The sequence below is a fragment of the Rattus norvegicus genome, chromosome 9 (genome assembly GCF_021556685.1).
Source record: "Rattus norvegicus strain SHRSP/BbbUtx chromosome 9, alternate assembly SHRSP_T2T, whole genome shotgun sequence".
NCBI classification, from domain to species: domain Eukaryota; kingdom Metazoa; phylum Chordata; class Mammalia; order Rodentia; family Muridae; genus Rattus; species Rattus norvegicus.
Genome location: NC_141542.1, coordinates 13117337 through 13126839, shown reverse-complemented (window position 1 = coordinate 13126839; position 9503 = coordinate 13117337). Strand labels below are relative to the sequence as shown.

The following is a 9503-nucleotide window of genomic DNA, read 5'->3' as shown; positions in this document are numbered from 1 at the left end:
TGTGAAGTTTTGGTCTCACTTCTCCTTTGAGGTATGTCCATATGCAACCTGTTCCCTTCTGTTTGTGTCTTAGCTAAGGTTTTACTTCTGTAAACAGACATCATAACCAAAACAACTCTTATAGGGACAACATTTAATTGTGGCTGGTTTACAGATTCAGAGTTTCAGTCCCTTATCATCAAGACAGGAGCATGCCAGCATCTAGGCAGTCTTGACACTGGAGGATCTGAGAGTTCTACAGCCTTCTGAAAGCTTCTAGAAGACTGAATTCCAGGCAGGTAAGAGAACAGTCTCTCAAAACCCACCCCCATAGTGACAAACTTCCTCCAAGCCACACTGCCTAATAGTGCCATTCCTCGGCCAAGCATATTCAAACCACCAGTTTGTATGTTTCACTTCACTTTTTTTTTTTTTACTTTTTAATTGCTTAGCTTTATTACTTTCATGCCATTTATACTCTTACATATAATTTCAATGCATCCATTGTACATTTATTTATTTATTTATTTATTTATTTATTTATTTATTATTTATTTTCCATTTTCCAATGGCTGGTGTGTTGGGGTCTGAGACACAGATGGAAGAAAACTGGAGCTGCAACGAATGCAGACTTTTTATTTTTCATTTCCACTGACCAATAAACAGAAGTACAGGTGCACCCAACCACGGACATGCATTAACTCGTCATGAGAAATCTAGGTAGGCTAAGTAAGGTGAGAGAATGTTTGTCACTCCCAAAACTATCTGGAGAGGAAGAGTGGAGGGCTGGCATTGAGATACAGTGTGGACAAGCTAAGTGGTCTCCGTCTGAAAGTTGGCATTCATCCACAAACGTTAAAAAAAAATAAGAAAAGGCTGTAGATTAAAAAAGAAACAGAAAATACTGCTTTCATAAAGATCTGATTGCCTTGGCACTGGCCCTGTGGGCAAAATCAAACACCCTCCTCCCCAGCTGTATCACAGGAGGGATGCTGGGGTTTTTAAAGGATGGAGCCTAGGGGATAGCGGTTCAGGTACAGATGATGTACTTTCAGACAATGGTCTGTAAAATCCAGGACTGACTGGTCAAGGTGACTGAAGGTATATTAGATATTTCCCCACAAAAATACTATTTGGATGCTCCCCGCTCCCTCCCTCCCCGGATGGGACACATCCTCCTATTTTTTTTCTTTTCTTTTCTTTTCTTTTTTTTTTATTTTTTAATCCCTTGGGCAATACATAGCCTCACTTCCAATTTGAAACAAGTTAGTATAGGATACAGAGACAGAGAGAGCTTGAGACCGGTCCTTTGCGAGTGACCTCTGAAGGCCATGCTTTGTTCGGAGCTGGAGACCGGTGCCTGGGGGGCCTTGGCCGCGGAACTGGGCGCCTCAGAGGCCGCGAGCGTCTCTGTGGACCAGGGCGCGGGCTCCGCCCTGCTAGGTTTAGAATCTGAAGCCGCCTGGGCCGCGTCGCTTTTCCCCTCGCGGCCAGCGGCGGGAGCCTCAGTCTTTTTGGCCTCGCCCCCCTCCTGGGGTGCGAGATCCGGCGCGCGGGTGCCCTCGGCGCTCGGCGCTCGCCTCGCCGGCCTTGGGGGTCTCGCCGCCCATCGCGGGCCCGGGCCAGGCCGCCTCCTGCTCAGGCACTGGCCGGGGCTCGGGCTGCTCCTCCGTGGCGCCCTCGCTCTTCTCGGGCTGGGCCTTGGGCGCCTCCTCCTTACCGGCCGCCTGTTGGTCGGCCTCCTTTTCCTCAGCCCATGCCTCCCCATCTGGAGTGTCCTTGGGCTTCTCTGCGCTCTCCTTGACCTCAGTGGTGTGGGCGGCCGTCTGGGGTTCTCTCTCCTTTGGGGTCCCCTCCTCCTCGGTGCCCGCGCCTTTAGCCTTCTTGTCTTTGTCCTTGGCCTTCTCCTCATTCACATTGTAACCCTTCTTGCTCAGCTTGCCTCCCATCATGGAGTTCCTCTCCTCAGAGGAGCCGATGAGAAGAGTTCACTTCACTTTTTTAAAGTATGTGCTTGAAAGTCACTCAGTCTATTTCATAGCAAGTGTTTATGATTTCTCAAGACTGTGACTGCTAGAGAAATAACTCAGTGGTTAAGAGCATGTGTTCCTCTTGCAAAGGACACAAGTTCATTCAATTCCTGGCACCTACATGATAAATCACAACTATAAATCCAATTCCAGGAGGTGTACAAACAAACATACAGGCAGGCACTCACACATTTCAAACAAAAGATGAACAGAAAAGAATGCATATGTATATGGACTTTAATTAGTTCTGGGCCCTTAGTACCTCTACCTGCGAAGAATGAATCAAAGTTTCAGACCTTTTTTCTTCCAGTGGTAGGTACTGAATAATCCTCAAATGATATCTCAAGCAGAAATATGGTACCATCACTTTAGAATATTACGTGGATAATGTATCGTTTTAAGTAATTCTACTTTTAAAAGGTAGTATTTGCTCTATCTCTTTCTCTCTTTGAGTCTTTGAGGGTGTGTGTGTGTGTGTGTGTGTGTGTGTGTATGGTGTGTGTGCATGTGTGTGTGTGTTATAAAGTGATGTGGATGTGTACAATACACATGTGTGCTATGTTGACTGTCTTGCAAAGGTTATTAAGATTGTATTTAACCATGCCCTTTTGAGTTTTGCATTTGTGTAGTTTTAACATATGTCATATAGGTCCATGGAGGTGAGTGATTAATTATTAGAGTTCTTTAATAATAAATACCACTGATGGGAATACTGAGGGACACTTTTTGGTTCTATGTTAGTGAGGCACATCCGTATTTCATCGAGTAGAAAGGAAGCTGAATGTGCACACTGTAAGTAGCCCAGCAGGTTACACTGCTAACTGTTCTAAGTTAACCTTTAACCTAGGTGTAACACAGATGGAGACTCAAGAGCAATGCAACAGCCTTGTGTATGTGTGAATCATTCACTACACAGAGAGAAGAATGCTGGATGTCTGACTAAAATGCAGTTTAAAGATTCAGTGTGTGTGTGTGTGTGTGTGTGTGTGTGTGTGTGTGTGTGTGTGTGTCTGTGTGTGTGTGTGTTCATTTGTTTCTATGGTAGCAAGCACAACATGGATCACCTTATTCCAGTACAACAGAAACTAGTACGGGTACAGAATTGCTCACAGAACTGAGAGAAAAATAACAAGGACAGAGAACAAGGCAAATGTGGGGACCCATAAAAAAAAGTTCCCAAGTGGTCATCGCCAAAGTATCTCTCATAAGTTGAGTGGGTTGCAATTTAGTTTGCTCATAATTCAAATCTGTGAGCAAAGCATATGTTCTACCTAGATGTGGCCATGTGTATACATTTTGGTCAGGGAACAGTGGGGCTCCTGATTGGTACCAAAGTCAAATAGGGTGGCATTGTTAAGAATTTGCAAATTTTGTGTTTTAGGGGGAAAACACCCAGACATATTGTAAGAATGAGCTTTCATCTTAAAATTAGGTGTAGGGATACTGGGATACTTCAGACTTCTGTGGCTGCTGACCATGCTCTAGCTTAAGTATGGTTCACCAACTTCAGATGGTTTATGTGATTGTATGACATTTGAATTTCCAGGAACTTTTCATAGGGTACATACATGTGAGGGCTGGAGAGGGTGTTGGTACTGTTGGTCCTTAATGGGGGTTGTTTATAATTTGTAAGTAGTTGTGATCAAAGAAGAAACAAAAGAAAAATTCAGGCATCTCTATCTCTCTACCCTCTATAACCCTGTTGCCTTATCTAATGTTATGAGGTGAAACCAGAGAGAAGGGGATAAAAAGTGCGAAAAAGAAGAGTCCACAAAATAGCAAAGACCAAAAACATACACACAGAAACATAGCAGTCACACACATACAAAAACACACACAAAGACACATGTGAGTGCTATGATACTGAAAGTATCTTAGGAATTGTACTCATGAGGTTCTATAAGTTAAACATAAAAAAAAAAGTTCATTGGGGCCTTAGTGACAAAACCAAATCTCTGCTAAATGATGATTCTCTTAACACCCCCAACTAGGCAAACATGCAAATACGCACCAAGCAAGTCATTAATGGTTCATTTCCTATCAACCAACAGGGTGCTCCAGGTCAAAGCACAATGCAAGGTGGCAGGATTTAGACATCGACACTTCAAGAAAGATAGATCATGGTTTACACTAATGAATTCCTGAGTTAGCACCATCTCTTCCCACTTAGAGACTTGGCATGTTGGGAAACATCTGTAGACCTAGGATTTAGAGAAATAATATGTATGGGACCATGAATTTTTCCTGACACTATACAGCCTGTAAATCATAGAAGCGAGACACTCGCGATTGTTTCCAGTCCCTTCTGCCAACCCTCACTGCCTGACATTCAGCAGCAGGACCTCCCTTAAAGGTAACTAAAAGATTCAATGTCTGTAAAGGCTTTGACCACAAGAATTCACATTTTCCTCTTGGGTTATTTGTCTTTTTTCTATCTTTTATGTGACTTCTTTGTAATTAACAACATTAGCTACGTATTACCCCTTATAAATTGTGTCTTTATAATTTGACATATCCAAGTTTCCTATAGAACTTCCCTCTGGAACCAAAAATATATAAATATTTACACTGTTTGAACTGTCACTTCCTGCAGTTTCTTTGTGTTATTTCTTGCAAGGGTTTCTTTGCTCTTAGAGAAATGAATTAACTCATGACTTTTTATTTAACCTGTGGATTTCAGTCACAGACATTCTCAGGAATTCATGTTAATGGTCAACTGGAAAAAGGCATAGCTGTACTTTGTTGAAATGTTACACTGTGCTCAAGTGCCCTGAATTCCAGTACTGATGTAAAGCAGTGCTTTGAGATGTTACTTTCTTGTATACATCATATGTATGTATGTGGAGTGGTGCCTATTAATGTTTATGAAGATTTTTCACAAGTGTATAAATGTGAAAGCAAGAAATGTCAACCTTGGGTGCCATTCTTCAAGTGTAAGCCTCCTTGACTTTGTTATTTAAAAAGTCACTCACTCACTCTCACACACATACACACATATACATACACACACACCACACTGCATTTGCTACTATGTGCCTGTGGAGGTCAGAGGATAATTTGTGGGAAGCAGGTCTCTCTTCCAACCATGTGAATTCCTGAGGATTGAACTCAGACCATGAAGGTGCATGTCAAGCCACTTTACCTTGTGAGCCGGTTTACCCTTATAAGTGCACCCTTATAACAGGATGCTCTAAAACTCATGGACATTCACTTTCCTCTACCTCCAGAGTAATAAGATGTCTGGCTTTGAATACTATAAAGGATGAATGGTAAATTCTTCTAAACATTTAGAAAAGAAACTGTGATAGTCCTCTATCCTCCTTTCCATTTTGGCAGAGTTGGGGATTGAACCTAGGACATCCTGTGTCAAATACTCTACCACTGAGCTACAGGTCCTGCTCTCTAATTCCTGTCAGAGGATAGAAGTTGATGGTATCCTTTCTATTCCAGTCTCTGAAGCCAGCCTTTCATAAATACCACATTCAACAAAGAACAGAAACAACAAAGGTATCTGTCACAAACAAACATTCAAAGCATAAAACAAATCAGCACATTGTCCAGATGTGGTTTGGGCAAGCCTGCCATGTCAAGACATAAGTTGCAGAGGAAGAAGGATCGAGAGTTCAAAATTACCTTAACCTTAATAATGAGCCGGAGGACAGCTTAGACACTGCACAATAGGAACTGTCAATGGAACAAAACAACCATAAAGCACATTTCCCTGGACTTCTTATCCTTTACCAAAGCTTTCCAGTACCAGAGGGATTGTTGTGTCTTGAGGGGCTTATCATTGGTTTACAGGGGAAGGAACAATGAAGAAGCAAGAGTATACTGTCCTTCTGTAGCTACTGATGGTGCTGGGTTTCTTAATGGACAGGAGCAGGTAGAATTATCTATACATCAACACAACAAACATGCTGAAAACATCACATGTAGAATATATCAACAATAAATTCTAAAAGAAAAGCCATATCACACTCTACCACAATCCTAGTATTTGTCCATCAGTCTGTCTGAGTGAAGGCTCCCTCTGGGATTTCTTCATCAATGTTCCTGCCAGCGCTGTCTACAGTTTCAGGCTTTATGGAACACATATCAGGCCTTGGAGTGTGTTCAAACAAGGTATACACCTTCCTAAGCTCCACAGCAATTGGAGAAAAATTTCTAGAAGGATCCAAGGCTCAGCAACACTGGACAGCAGCATGGGACTTCCACACGGTCAGAAGTGGTCAGAGGTCTAGAAACTCAACTTTACTCAACTCACTGCTCAGCTTAGGGCACAGTCATATTCAGGCCTGCAGCCCCATGCCTTTCACAGGACCACACCCACTCCGAGTACCCTGAACAGCCATTTCTGCCATCCCTGCCCTGGGCACACTGGTGGAACCCTGAAACAACACCACCTCAGGATAATAGACCACACACCAAATTGGCTAGGAAGCTTGACCCTTCTAGAATCCTGCCCAACTTCTTGTAATTGCCTGAGGTAGTACTTTCAAATAAAACTACAATCTGGTGGTACCTCTCCCCAGATCCCAAGATCTCAGCTAACACAAGGAGAGTGGTAATTTTCCATAGTATACTGGTAACCAAGTGCTTAGGAATCGCATGACTGACCAAAAATCTGTTTCTGTTGTAGTGATTTACTAAGAAATTTATGTAGATATAAGAGTGAAGGATATTTGCATTTTAGGATAATGTTAAGTTAAATTATTTGTAATCCATAATATATAAGCATGAACTGTTACTAGATAAAAATGTGCATTATCTGTGTTGTTCTGTTGACCTTTTGCATGGTGTCAAACAATATAAGGGGTGGGTGGGATGAAGACATTCAGATTCCAACTTTTTTTTATTTATTTATTAACTTGAGTATTTCTTATTTACATTTCGAGTGTTATTCCCTTCCTGGTTTACGGGCCAACATCCCGCTAGCCGCTCCCCCTCCCTCATCCTCCCCCAATTGCCACCCTCCCCCGAACAATCAAGTTCACTGGGGGTTCAGTCTTAGCAGGACCCAGGGCTTTCAAGCTTTCCAGTTCTTTCTCTGATTTCTTCAACGGGGGTCCTGTTCTCAGTTCAGTGGTTTGCTGCTGGCATTCGCCTCTGTATTTGCTGTATTCTGGCTGTGTCTCTCAGGAGAGATCTACATCTGGCTCCTGTCTGCCTGCACTTCTTTGCTTCCTCCATCTTGTCTAATTGGGTGGCTGTATACGTATGGGCCATTTATCAATGAGTGCATACCATGTGTGTTTTTCTGTGATTGGGTTAGCTCACTCAGGATGATATTTTCCAATTCCAACCATTTGCCTACGAATTTCATAAAGTCATTGTTTTTGATAGCTGGGTAATATTCCATTGTGTAGTAGAACCCCATTTTCTGTATCCATTCCTCTGTTGAAGGGCATCTGGGTTCTTTCCAACTTCTGGCTATTATAAATAAGGCTGCTATGAACATAGTGGAGCACGTGTCTTTTTTATATGTTGGGGCATCTTTTGGATATATGCCCAAGAGAGGTATAGCTGGATCCTCAGGCAGTTCAATGTCCAATTTTCTGAGGAACCTCCAGACTGATTTCCAGAATGGTTGTACTAGTCTGCAATCCCACCAACAATGGAGGAGTGTTCCTCTTTATCCACATCCTCGCCAACAGAAAAACACACATGGTATGCACTCATTGATAAGTGGATATTAGCCCAAATGCTCGAATTACCCTAGATGCACAGAACACATGAATCTCAAGAAGGATGACCAAAATCAGAATTCTTCACTCTTTCTTTAAAAGGGGAACAAGAATACCCTTGGCATGGAATAGAGAGGCAAAGTTTAGAACAGACGCAGAAGGAACATCCGTTCAGAGCCTACCCTACATGTGGCCTATACATATACAGCCCCGAAACTAGATAAGATGGATGAAGCAAAGAAGTGTAGGCGGACAGGAACTGGATGTAGATCTCTCCCGAGAGACAGCCAGAATACACCAAATACATAGGCAAATGCCATCTTAAACCACTGAACTGAGAACGGGACCACCGTTGAAGGAATCGTAGAAAGGACTGAAAGAGCTTGAAGGTGCTTGAGACCCCATATGAAAAACAATGCCAACCAACCAGAGCTTACAGGGACTAAGTCACTACCCAAAGACTATTCATGGACTGACCTTGGGCTCCAACCTCATAGGTAGAAATGAATAGCCTAGTAAGAGCACCAGTGGAAGGGGAAGCTCCTGTTCCTGCCAAGATTGAACCTCCAGTGAACTGGATGGTAGGGGGGATTGCGGTAATTGGGGAGGATGGGGAGGGGAACAACCATAAAGAAGGGGGGGGGAGGGGTTGGGGGATGTTGGCCCATAAACCGGGAAAGGGAATAACAGTTGAACTGTAAATTACCCAAGTTAATAAAGATGAAAATATATATATACATGAAATGAAAAAAAAAAGAAATTCACGCATTTTTTTATGTTTTCCAGTTTAGTGTAATAAAGATTTTTAAACTATATCTTTATGATTCTCTGAATTTCCTCAGTGTCTGTTGTAATGGCTCTCTTTCACATCTCTAATTTTCCTAATTTTGATTCTCTTTCTTTTCTGGCTAATTTGTCTAAAAGTCTGTCAGGACTGTTGATTTTTTAAATGAAATAGTTCTTAATTTCACTGAGTTTTAGTGTATTGCTTTTTTTGTTTATTTCTATCTTATTAGTTTGATCTCTGTGTTTGACTATTTCTTCCTGTCTGTACTTTTGGGGTATTGCTTCTGCTTGTTTTTCTAAAGTGTTCATGTGTATCATTTGCTTATTAATATGAAATCTTTCCAAGAGTTTTTGTGCAGACATGCAGAAAGTCAGAATGACCTGGATAGATAGTCTGCATGCTCTAAGAAAATCAGATGTCAGCCCAGACTACCTAGTAAAACTATCAAACATAATGAAAGATTAAAGAAAAAATATTTCACAGTAAGGACAAATATCAACAATTTCTGTCCACCAATTCATTTCTACACACGGCACTAGTTATAGACCAAAAGAAGGCACAATGAGTAAATAATCCCAAAATAGGTAGGCAAAAGATGATTAAAAAGTGAGTCAGGAACACAAAAACAACAGGAATTCATAAATACTCAATAATAACTGTTAATATTTTTAATTTCTTAATAAAAAGATACAGAATAAGAGATTGGATTGAAAAGCAGGATCCTGCTCCCTGGAAGAAGCACACTTCTCCATCAAGGACAGTTACCATCTTACAGTTAAAGAATAGAGAAATGTACTCAAGGGAATGAGGACAAGAAGCAAGCAGGCTAACTATTTGATATCTGACAAATATACTTCCAACAAAAACTAATTAGAAGATATAAGGGAGGAAGCTAAATACTCATTAAAGGAAAAAACTACCAACAGGATGTTACAGTTTTAAACATTTCTGTACCAAATGTAAGGGCACCCCCTTTCATACTACAAACACTACTCTATCCAAAATTATATGTCGAGCATCACA

The 9503-nt window shown here is 41.6% G+C and overlaps 1 pseudogene; it reads right to left on the bottom strand.

The window, feature by feature from the left end:
• Positions 1–1192: 1192 nt before the first annotated feature.
• Positions 1193–2101, bottom strand: LOC134480260 (brain acid soluble protein 1-like; annotated as a pseudogene).
• Positions 2102–9503: the final 7402 nt, after the last annotated feature.